This window comes from Eurosta solidaginis, chromosome 5 (assembly GCF_040869045.1).
Source record: "Eurosta solidaginis isolate ZX-2024a chromosome 5, ASM4086904v1, whole genome shotgun sequence".
NCBI lineage: Eukaryota > Metazoa > Arthropoda > Insecta > Diptera > Tephritidae > Eurosta > Eurosta solidaginis.
The window spans coordinates 162,267,706-162,278,885 of NC_090323.1; positions in this window are offsets into that span (position 1 = coordinate 162,267,706).

The window sequence follows — 11,180 nt, forward strand, 5'->3', positions numbered from 1 at the left end:
CTATGACGTAGAAATTGAACCGTTAATGATAAAACCTCGAAACAACTTGTGGATTAATGCACACATAAAAACTTACAATCTGCAAAAACAAAATCGATTATATCTTACTTGGGTCAAGAGATATGGACACCTACCCCTTTTGATCGGTTAGCTCACCACTATGACAGAAATTGAACCGTTAATGATAGAACCTTGAGTCAACTTGAGGATTAATGTACACATAAAAACCTACAATCTGCAAAAACAAAATCGATTCCATCTTGCTTGGTTCAAGAGATATGGACACTTACCCCTTTTGATCGGTTAACTCACCACTATGACGTAGAAATTGAACCGTTAATGATAGAACCTTGAATCAACCTGTGGATTCATGCACACATAAAAGCCTACAATCTGCAAAAACAAAATCGATTATATCTTACTTGGGTCAAGTGATATGAACACTTATGCCTTTTGATCGGTTAACTCACCACTATGACGTAGACATTGAACCGTTAATGATAGAACCTCGAAACAACTTTTGGATTAATGCACACATAAGAACCTACAATCTGCAAAAACAAAATCGATTATATCTTACTTGGGTCAAGAGATATGGACACCTACCCCCTTTTGATCGGTTAGCTCACCACTATGACAGAAATTGAACCGTTAATGATAGAACCTTGAGTCAACTTGAGGATTAATGTACACATAAAAACCTACAATCTGCAAAAACAAAATCGATTCCATCTTGCTTGGTTCAAGAGATATGGACACTTACCCCTTTTGATCGTTTAACTCACCACTATGACGTAGAAATTGAACCGTTAATGATAGAACCTTGAATCAACCTGTGGATTCATGCACACATAAAAACCTACAATCTGCAAAAACAAAATCGATTATATCTTACTTGGTTCAAGTGATATGAACACTTATGCCTTTTGATCGGTTAACTCACCACTATGACGTAGAAATTGAACCGTTAATGATAGAACCTTGAATCTACTTGGAGATAAATGCACACATAAAAACCTACAATCTGCAATAAAAAAATCGATTCTATCTTACTTGGTTCAAGAGAAATGGACACTCTCCCCTTTTGATCGGTTAACTCACCACTATGACATAGAAATTGAACCGTTAATGATGGAACCTCGAAACAGCTTGCGGATTAATACACACATAAAAACCTACAATCTGCAAAAAAAAAAATCGATTATATCTTGCTTGGTTCAAGAGATATGGACACTTACCTCTTTTCATCGGTAAACTCACCACTATGACGTAGACATTGAACCGTTAACGATAGAACCTTGAATCAACTTGAGGATAAATGCACACATAAAAACCTACAATCTGCAAAAACAAAATCTATTCTATCTTACTTGTTTCAAGAGAAATGGACACTCTCCCCTTTTGATCGGTTAACTCACCACCATGACATAGAAATTGAACCGTTAATGATAGAACCTCGAAACAACTTGTGGATTAATGCGCACATAAAAACCTACAATCTGCAAAAACAAAATCTATTATATCTTGCTTGGTTCAAGAGATATGGACACTTACCTCTTTTCATCGGTTAATTAACCACTATGACATAGAAATTGAACCGTTAATGATAGAACCTCGAAACAACTTGTGCATTAATACGCACATAAAAACCTACAATCTGCAAAAACAAAATCTATTATATTTTGCCTGGTTCAAGAGATATGGACACTTACCTCTTTTCATCGGTTAACTAACCACTATGACATAGAAATTGAACCGTTAATGATAGAACCTTGAGTCAACTTGTGGATTAATGCACACATAAAAACCTACAATCTGCAAAAACAAAATCGAATATATCTTGCTTGGTTCAAGAGATATGGACACTTACCTCTTTTGGTCGGTTAACTCACCGTAGATATTGAACCGTTAACGATAGAACCTTAGAAAACTTACAATCTGCAAAAACAAAATCGATTCTATCTTACTTGGTTCAAGATATATGAACACTTACCCCTTTTGATCATTTAGCTCAACACTATGACGTAGAAATTGAACCGTTAATGACAGAACCTTGAGTCAACCTGTGAATTAATTTGCACAGAAAACCCTATAATCTGCAAACACAGAATCGGTTCTATCTTGCTTGGTGCAAGAGATATGGACGCTTATCCCTTTTGATCGGTTAGCTAACCACTATGACGTAGATTTTGAACCGTTAATGAAAGAACCTTGAATACACATGCGGATTAATGCGCACATAAAAACCTACAATCTGCAAAAACAAAATCGATTCTATCTTACTTGGTTCAAGAGATATGAACACTTATCCCTTTTGTTAGGTTAACACACCACTATGACGTAGAAATTGAACCGTTAACGATAGAACCTTGAGTCGACCTGCGGATTAATTTACACATAAAAACCTACTATCTGCAAAAACAAAATCGATTCTGTCTTACTTGGTTCAAGAGATATGGACTCTTATCCATTTTGATCGGTAAACTCACCACTATGACGTAGAAATTGAACCGTTAACGATATAACCTCGAATCAACTTGCGGATTAATGCACACATAAAAACCTACAATCTGCAAAAACAAAATCGATTCTATCTTGCTTGGTTCAAGAGATATGGACTCTTATCCATTTTGATCAGTAAACTCACCACTATGACGTAGAAATTGAGCCGTTAGTGATAGAACCTTGAATCAACTTGTGGATTAATGTACACATAAAACCCTAAAGTATCTGTTGACCACCAAGAAAGAAGCCATAAACAACAAAGTCTTTTTCAAGAGCATAGTCGGGCATAGTGCACTAACCATCCCATAACACTTAAACAAACGACCAGTATAAAATCAAATGAATAAGTAGTAAGATTTTAAAAGGGGAAATAATGTTATTTTATTTTAAATCCATTGGCCTTATTACCTGCAGTCTAGTCGGATTATTCCATAGCCAACGCAGGAATTGTAAAGTTACAAGCGATGCCTACACTTGCAGCTTCTCCAACTATCTATCAGGAGGGATCATAAATGTTGCAGAGAACTTTTATGTCAAACACTCCGAAAGTTAAAGGTCAAATATACTTTTAAAAAAGTCGTTGACTCCGAGCCCAATGAAAACGGATATGTTGGAGGGTTCGCCATCGTATAAAGGTAATATGTTCGCCTATCACACCGACGGTCCTAGGCTCCCCGGAAGTCTCCGGAAATAGTTTTTGTAGTAGGGAGACGCGTGTCTGACGCTAAGAATCAATATTTTCAGGACTGATTGTGTTGTTCAACCTCTTTTGGCTAAGCTGTGTAAGCTTTACAGGGAACTGAAGTTCAGACATACTTACATATGTATGTAGATGCCTACAGGCAAATCGGAAGCTTATTAGTTCATATTAATAACAATAGAAATATTTTGGCGCGATATATCTTTGAGGAGATTGGAGAAGAGGCTCTCTTACAGTTTGTGATGTGTTCTGCTTTTGAATCTTTCAAAGAAATTGGCGAACCTATTTTATATCGACTCTGAATGGCATCTGCTAGGCAAATGAGTTTTGTCGAATTGCTTACCAACCGCTTCCTATTTGCGACCCCGTTTAAGTATTTCCAAATGTTTTATGATTATTGGCTCGCCACTTGAGTCAGCAAATATTGGTCATTTAGGCTGTGGATCCTTTGGAACCACTTCTGTATTGCTTATATCGGGGACACTACGCTCCACACCCACAAAAGCTCTAGAGGTTATGCTTAACATTTTTCGTACAGATATGTATGGCAAGCATCAAGCGAGTTGTAAGGCGTTTGGACAGAAAAAACCAGTGAACAGAATGAGTTAATTCAGTTGAGGTACAACGCTCCTCCTCTTAGCATGTGCAAAAACTGCCTCATGTCTGTATTAACTGAAAAAGCCAATGACAGATGGGCTCTGGAATAACCTCAACCTTCTCTCCATACGTCCATTGATCAGGATATCAACTGGACCATGGAGTCCCATGGAAAGACTTTGGTAGAAGCTGTAGAGATGAAGAGGAGATTGAAAGTGTATGCGCTACATTTGATGGAAAAAATAGTTCAATTCTTTACATATAAAAAGTAGGAAAGGCATTCGCCCTTTCAGTGGTATAAAAGTGTGCCAGCTGGCCTAAAAGTGTCCCACGGCCTAGCTAGGGCAGAAACTATAATCTAACCTAACCATCAATGGTTTCTCAGAAAGTTATTTTACCGGCTCTTTGCTCGCACATTTATCGAGTATTTGAAGAAGGTATGTTCAGCATAGCCCTAATCTGTGCCGCACAGTTCGGATATTTGATATTTTTAATTCCGCAGTTGAAAAGCGTAGTTGTTTTCTCTCCAAAAACTTCAAATACTCCATGCTTTAACAATTGTTATTAGCATTGTTGTCCATATGCTTTTCTGTTTCCTAAACTGGCGACTTTCGATGGAAGGTCTGTTTGCTCACAGGTTGGAACCTTATGTTTGAAAAATTATATCGTAGCTGACATTCCACTGATTGGGAGCGAGAATTAATTCCTGTGCTGCTCTAAAGGTGACCTTTAAGTCTGCGGACATTCTAAGGCTTGACACAAAACGATGCGATCTCCGAGACAGTTTCAGATGACGCGTTATAGGCAGCGACGGTTTTGGACTCGCTACTCTGGGAATAACATCTTTAGATTGCCAAGGTAACATACCGTGCTAACAACAGCGTTGCTTGCGCATAAAGATCTTTTATAGGTCTGAAGCCATGCTAAGTGGCTTAAAGTCTTCCTAATTTCAAAAATTTATCCGGCTATGTGGGCAGGCATAATGGCCTCCCTTTATCCGATATGCTGCTTCTTATGACCTCTGTTCACTTTTTTACAATTTCTTTGATTAATCCTGCCGAGATTCAGTCTGCCCATGGGACATCGTTGTATTTTAAGATTTTTTCTGCTCGTTGTAAAACTGCGGTGGTGAAAAGGAGAGCTTCCGTAGGGTCTACCCTTTAACTTAATATGTTCGTGTGGCCGCATTCTGCAAAACACGCTGCCGTTGGCAGTGAGGGAATCAAGTCGCAGATGGTGAAACTTACTTTTGGTTTTAGTCAGATATTACCGCCAATTTGTTAGAGCCTTAAGCGCCTCACAGAATTCGCGCGTTATAAGCTCTATTCTAATTCTCTTCAGAACATTGGAGTAATTTCCATCTGTGAGATTAATAAGGATCGCCTTGGCCTTAGGAGGCGCACAGAGAGAAATACGCACAATGACTCGCAATTGGACTCTGTGTCCTGTTTTCTAGTCGATACATGTCGATCTACTTCTTCGCAAGATTCCAGTTATAAAGCGGTATTTTCAGCAGGCTAATGCGACATTTCACTGCCTTGTAAAAGTAACAGTCATATGGTTGTGTAGCAACATCCTTGGCGTTCTTTAATTGTATGTGGAATTAAGGAACGAAGAATTGGGTGCGGCAATTAAATCACAAACATACACATACACTCGCTACACGTACGTAACTATGTTAAAAACCAAAAAAATTTTGCCAAACACATACAAATAAAAATTCCAATGAAACTCATCGATAGTGCTATATAGCAGTTTATACATCGGATGATTACTAGACGGTCGACGGGTGTGAATATGAATGCTGTGACAGCCTGCTATTGAGGCCGCAGCCTGCTGTGATGCCCTTGCCCTCACGGTCGTCTTCACGATTCCTCCACATTCCCCATGCGCAGTTTGGTTGGCCTCAATTTTGTTTAGCATCCCATCCCAAATGCTGGTGACCATTCGCTTAGCAGACGTCCGACGTGCACTGTCTTCGAAGTAGAACACAAGCAATAATAAGAACAACAGCTTCGCAAAAAAAAAAAAGAGAAAAAGTTATAATAATGGGTTGACCAGCCAGGTTCAACAAAAAAGCCGTGTATGCATGTATATATGTACCTATGTACATATTTACGTATTGTGATTGTTGTACCTACACAACACTTTTTCGGACGGTCATTGATCGATGATGCAAGACAATGAGAAAAGACAATGTGCGACTCCAAGCCCACTAATATATTTTAGTTTTTAAAAGCAATAACAGCATAAGTGGAGATAAAGAGTTTCATTGAGTGAGGCGGGATATGATTACACGACCCCTACCTCTCAGCCATGGCTGCGACGACGACCAATACTGCAGCGGGTTAGGGGGTTAGAGTATACCCGCGGTGGGTATGCTTGTCGTAAGAGGCGACTAAAATACCAAACAGATTCAAGGGGTTGTGTAACGCAACCCTTTCAGGTTGCCAGCGCAATATATAGCTTCTCCAAACCCAATTGTCAACCTCACCTATCCGTGGCGAATCATGTTTCATTAACAGCCGAGGCTCTGGCGACCCGAACTCCTCATGCATTTAGGGGGTGGGAGGGCGGTATAACCTAGAAGGTCTTATGTGGTTATAACAAATCGTTCCCGAGATGGTCGGGCTTGGTACGGGAACGTACCGGATCTGCATCCAGCAAAGGACTATCAACATCGATAAGACTCCCCAAATCCTTCTGGGAGTGTCCTTATCGCTACAACAACAACAACAACGAAGACCAATGGGTGAACCTAAGTAGCTACCTTGTACTTCCCTTAGCACACAAATCACCCTATCACTTTTCCATTCTGGCAGCGCCCACTTAGCATACAGCTTTGAAGGCGGTGGTAGTCAGTTGGTGAACCTGTTGAAGTTTTGTGCGGGAATTAATGATACAGCTGGAACTATTTGCTTACTTAATTAGGATATGCCGAACCCTAGTTATACAGTGAATATTGAGCAAATAGTTCCAGCTAAATTATTAATTTTCGCACAATACTGCTTGACGTGGCTCCGGCGCCGGAGAAAAATTCGTTAGGCCGCAAACATATCCCCGCAGAGCCTCTAAACTACATATTTGGTGGCGCTTATCAGAGAGATGCATGCGAGCATCCGCCGCACTTAAATGGAGTGAGAATCACCTCGACGCTGTTCTGGATATTAAACTGTTCTGGAACAAACATCTCGAGAACGTATCCAGGAAAGCTACAGCTGCCTTCTTCGCGTTTAAAGCCGATCAAAATTCCCTGGCACCGCTGTCGTCAGACTTACGTTATCATGGTTTGGTAAATGGAATTCGAAAGAGACCGCAAATGATTATGGAATGCAGCTGTCAGCCGCAACACTTATGTCAGTGGCACTTCGACCAACACCAACAAAAGCTCTGCAACTTTAGCTCAACCTCCTCTCAGATACCTGTATGCTATCCGTTATAATTTACTGTGACAGTTAGTCAGCGATAAAGCCACGTATATGGGTTTCAGGAAGGATACTGATGCTCCTAGTTGGCGTCAATTATCGCGAAACAGGGAAAACTGGCGTAACTTGTTACGATGTGACGTATTCAGACAACTTTGGCTCCGCGTAAATGAAAAGCTAACTAACTTGCGAATTAATCTTTAACCTCTGGAAAAATTGGTTCAATTTTCTACATATTTAAAAAGGGAAAGGCTTCAGCTGGCAAATCTTAATATTTTTAAACTTTTACCCATAAACTCAGGAATCCGTAATAATTGCAACACGTATTTTTACCTAGCCTTACGAATACAAGCTCTAGGCGAGCCAGCACCCGAAATAACTGTTTAAAGCACAGCTATTGGCAAAAAAGCTGGTTGGTCACAGTGGTATACTGATAATTCTCCCTTAATTGGATTCGACAGTCTTTCGCCCACACTGAACTTTGACAGGAATTTTAAAGTAGAGTTTCCCTCTTGAATGGATTGATCAGCCGACGTATTGGACTGGGCGGGGGGAGCTGCTATTTTGTTTCGAACAGCTAAATGTGGTAATATCCATCCGTCTTCCAAACACAGCAGCATGTTATAACCCTTATTCCCCTCCTAACGCCGTCGACAACTGTAAGAGGCTGCTATGCAGCAACTTGGCGGTCATCACACTCACTTGGATATATTGTCACAGGAATATTGACGGCAATGAAAAAGCGGATGAACTGGCAAAGACCCGAGCATCGTTAGACATCACAGAGGTAGTCATGGTGCAACTTGCACTTACATCAATACAGAAACATATTCTTACCTGTCTCAAGAAACCCCCTATTAGAAATTCGTATTCTTTGGTGAAATCACCAAACAAACTTGGATCGCGAGTGTTTTGCATATTGACTTAAGCGGTTATTGCACAATACCCAAGATAAGTTGCATATGTGTTTAGGTGAAAACGATATAGAGGCATAGTTCAACAAAAAAAAAAAAAAATTAGTTAATACAAGTAAGGGTGTCGAAGTTCGGTGTTGCCGAACATTATTTACGCAGCGTGAGCTTCACTTGTACAGTTAATTTCAGATAAATTACTTTTTCGAGTTTTCTAAAGAGGGATTTCTCTTTGAGGCTCTAGAAACGATGTATAATACTTGATCGGAATAGGGGCGTGGTACCGGCCATTAAAAAAAAATGTTTCTCAATTTTCTCTTACAAAAAGTGAAATATCATTGATACAAAACTATTTTTCCCTTTTAAACACCTTTTATATAAAAGTGGGCGCGGTCTTTAACCGATCCCGTCCATTTTTACTAAAAATATTTTCTGCTATAAGGAAAGTATATATTCTCAATTTTATTACGATATGTTAATTTTTCTTCGATTTATGTCTCCCGCTTAACAAAAAAGGGTCAGTGACCCGCCCATTTTCAAAAATTTTAATATTTTCTAACCTTTTGTTAAAAATCCATTTAGAAAGTAAGACACCATTGTTGTTCAGCTCTTTTTCGGAAAAGTATAGCTTATTATATTCGTCTACAACTCATTTAAAAGTCTTTTATATTAATTTGGGCGTGGTCCTTAACAGATTTCGTCCAATTTGTCTAGAAATATTTTTTGCTATATGTACCCAATCTTATTGCGATCCACTATTTTTTCTTTGAGTTATGGCTCCCGAAACATAAAAAATTCCTTCATATAAAATGGGCGGCTATTTTCAAAAATTTTAATTTTTTTCCTTTTTCTTGTTACAATTCCACTTGGGAACTGAAACACAATTGATATAAAGCTTTGTTTTGCAAAGATATAGCTTATTTTATTCAAACGCGTCCCTTTTAAAAATCTTTTATAGAAAAGTGGGCGTCGTCCTGAATCAATTTCGTTAATTTTTCATCGAAGAATTTTTTATATGTCTGACGAATTTTGTTATGATAGGTTTAACGGTTTTCGATTTATGATTTATAATATTTCTAAAATTGAGTTTATCACAAGTGCGCGGTGCGACGCCCATTTTTAAAGTTTTTTTTTCAAATTTGTATCAAGAATCTTAATATCAGTTTCAAAAATATAAGTCCATATTTACCCAAGTTATCGTGTGCAAAGAGAAAAGTACGGACGGACATGGCTAAATCTGTTTTATTTTTTCATCCTGAGCAAAGCACGCTGAGTATAAAAACAGCTTAAACAAATTTAGAACAGCCACAAAAAATTACAAAACATTAACTAATGGTACGCCAAATTTGGAATTGAAAAAGGATATACCACAGACGTTTTAAGAATGTCAGACGGTTGACAGACAAAACTGGATAAGACTGGGTACCTAAATGCACATCCTTACCAACATACATACATATGTGGTTTATATACTCGTACAAGCAACAAAATTCTTACTTCATTAAATGTGTTTGTCAAACAAGTTAATGAACCTTCGTGACCAAAGACAAAATTTCCTTAGGCAATCCTGTAGTATTTTATTGGTATTTTCACTTGCTGTATGTATATAAGGTGACCATAATTTTGCAAAATTTTAGAATCTTGAGCTTTGTCTGGCCCAAAATTGAATAGGAAAATTTGAACTTTATTATGTTCGAATTTTTTTAATGCTCTGTGATAAGTTTGTCGTTGAACGAATTTTGAAATTTCCACCAGCACAATAAACTCTTGAACCTTTGATCGTCACAATATTGCCAAATCGCATTCATCGCACCAACGTAGTATATGACAGCTCACTGTAACCAAAGTAGTTATCATGCTCATCACTTTTCAACTGTGTTGAAGGGTATAGCTAACCTGAATTTTGACTAAGGGATCCAAACGACGACAAGTCAATGACAGTTTTCTAAGCATAGCTGACGGGTTCTGAAAATGACTTCAGTCTGAGATCGAAATATTCATAGATAATAAAGTAAATTAAAAATCATCAAATGCTTTGTTAAAAGACCGGCCTTTGGGCTTAATTCCAGTAGATATTTATTCATAGTAACCATTTTGGTGTAGCATACTTGATTGCTAAGCGGAAAAAGGTAAGTCCTTCTTGTGAAAATTACTTTCGTAGCGCTGCTTCCTTGTTCAGTCTATAAAACGTTATAGGGTGGTGCAAGCATGATGTCCTAAGTACAGTATTTGCCTCTTTAATGCACCCCGGTTATAAGCACTACAAAAATTGTAAAAAAAGTTCCCCCATTTCAATGTACACAAAAAATCACGATATAAGTACCCGCTTAAAAGCACCGATTTTTTTCTAAAGTTTTGTAATTTTTCCGCTTATAAACACTAAATAAAAAAATAGTTAGGTTGTTTCCTTCTATCACGGGAGTATAAAGGACCAAAATTGACAAACAGGGACCAGCGGACTACACAGGGCTGGTCCATATATTTGGTGGCAACCGTGTTTACCAAATCGGTTTCGGAGAAGGAACAGAGGAAACATTCTCAGTGGAACTCTACTCAAATGTGCATTGTTCCTGCTGAGAATATTTTTTGGTATGCTCCAGCAATAGAAGCGTTAGACCACCTTTCTTCTGAGTAATTGAATACATATTGTTACGAATTTAGTGCAATTCCTCTTATTTGAAACCTTCTACTAACGTTCGAATCACTAAACTGTTGAATAAATTACTCCACTATTCAATAATGCAAAACGGCCTTTATTAAAGTACTTCACAATAACACTTCTACTTCTCGACAGATAGCGTGCTTAAATCAAACTGATTACTGATTCTCAGCTTTACCTCCTTTTATACTCTGTGATTTCCTCGTTATACTTCTAGGCGTTTCTAGAATTTAACTTAGTTACCAGCTATAACAACAGATGCACGTTATAGCTTCTCGTATGCGCGTGTATATGTGAGTGATACTTCCACAGATAATTGCCTACTTTTGGGAGTATATCAGATATATGCATGTGTTTGTGCGTTGCTCTCCGCTGCTTGTATG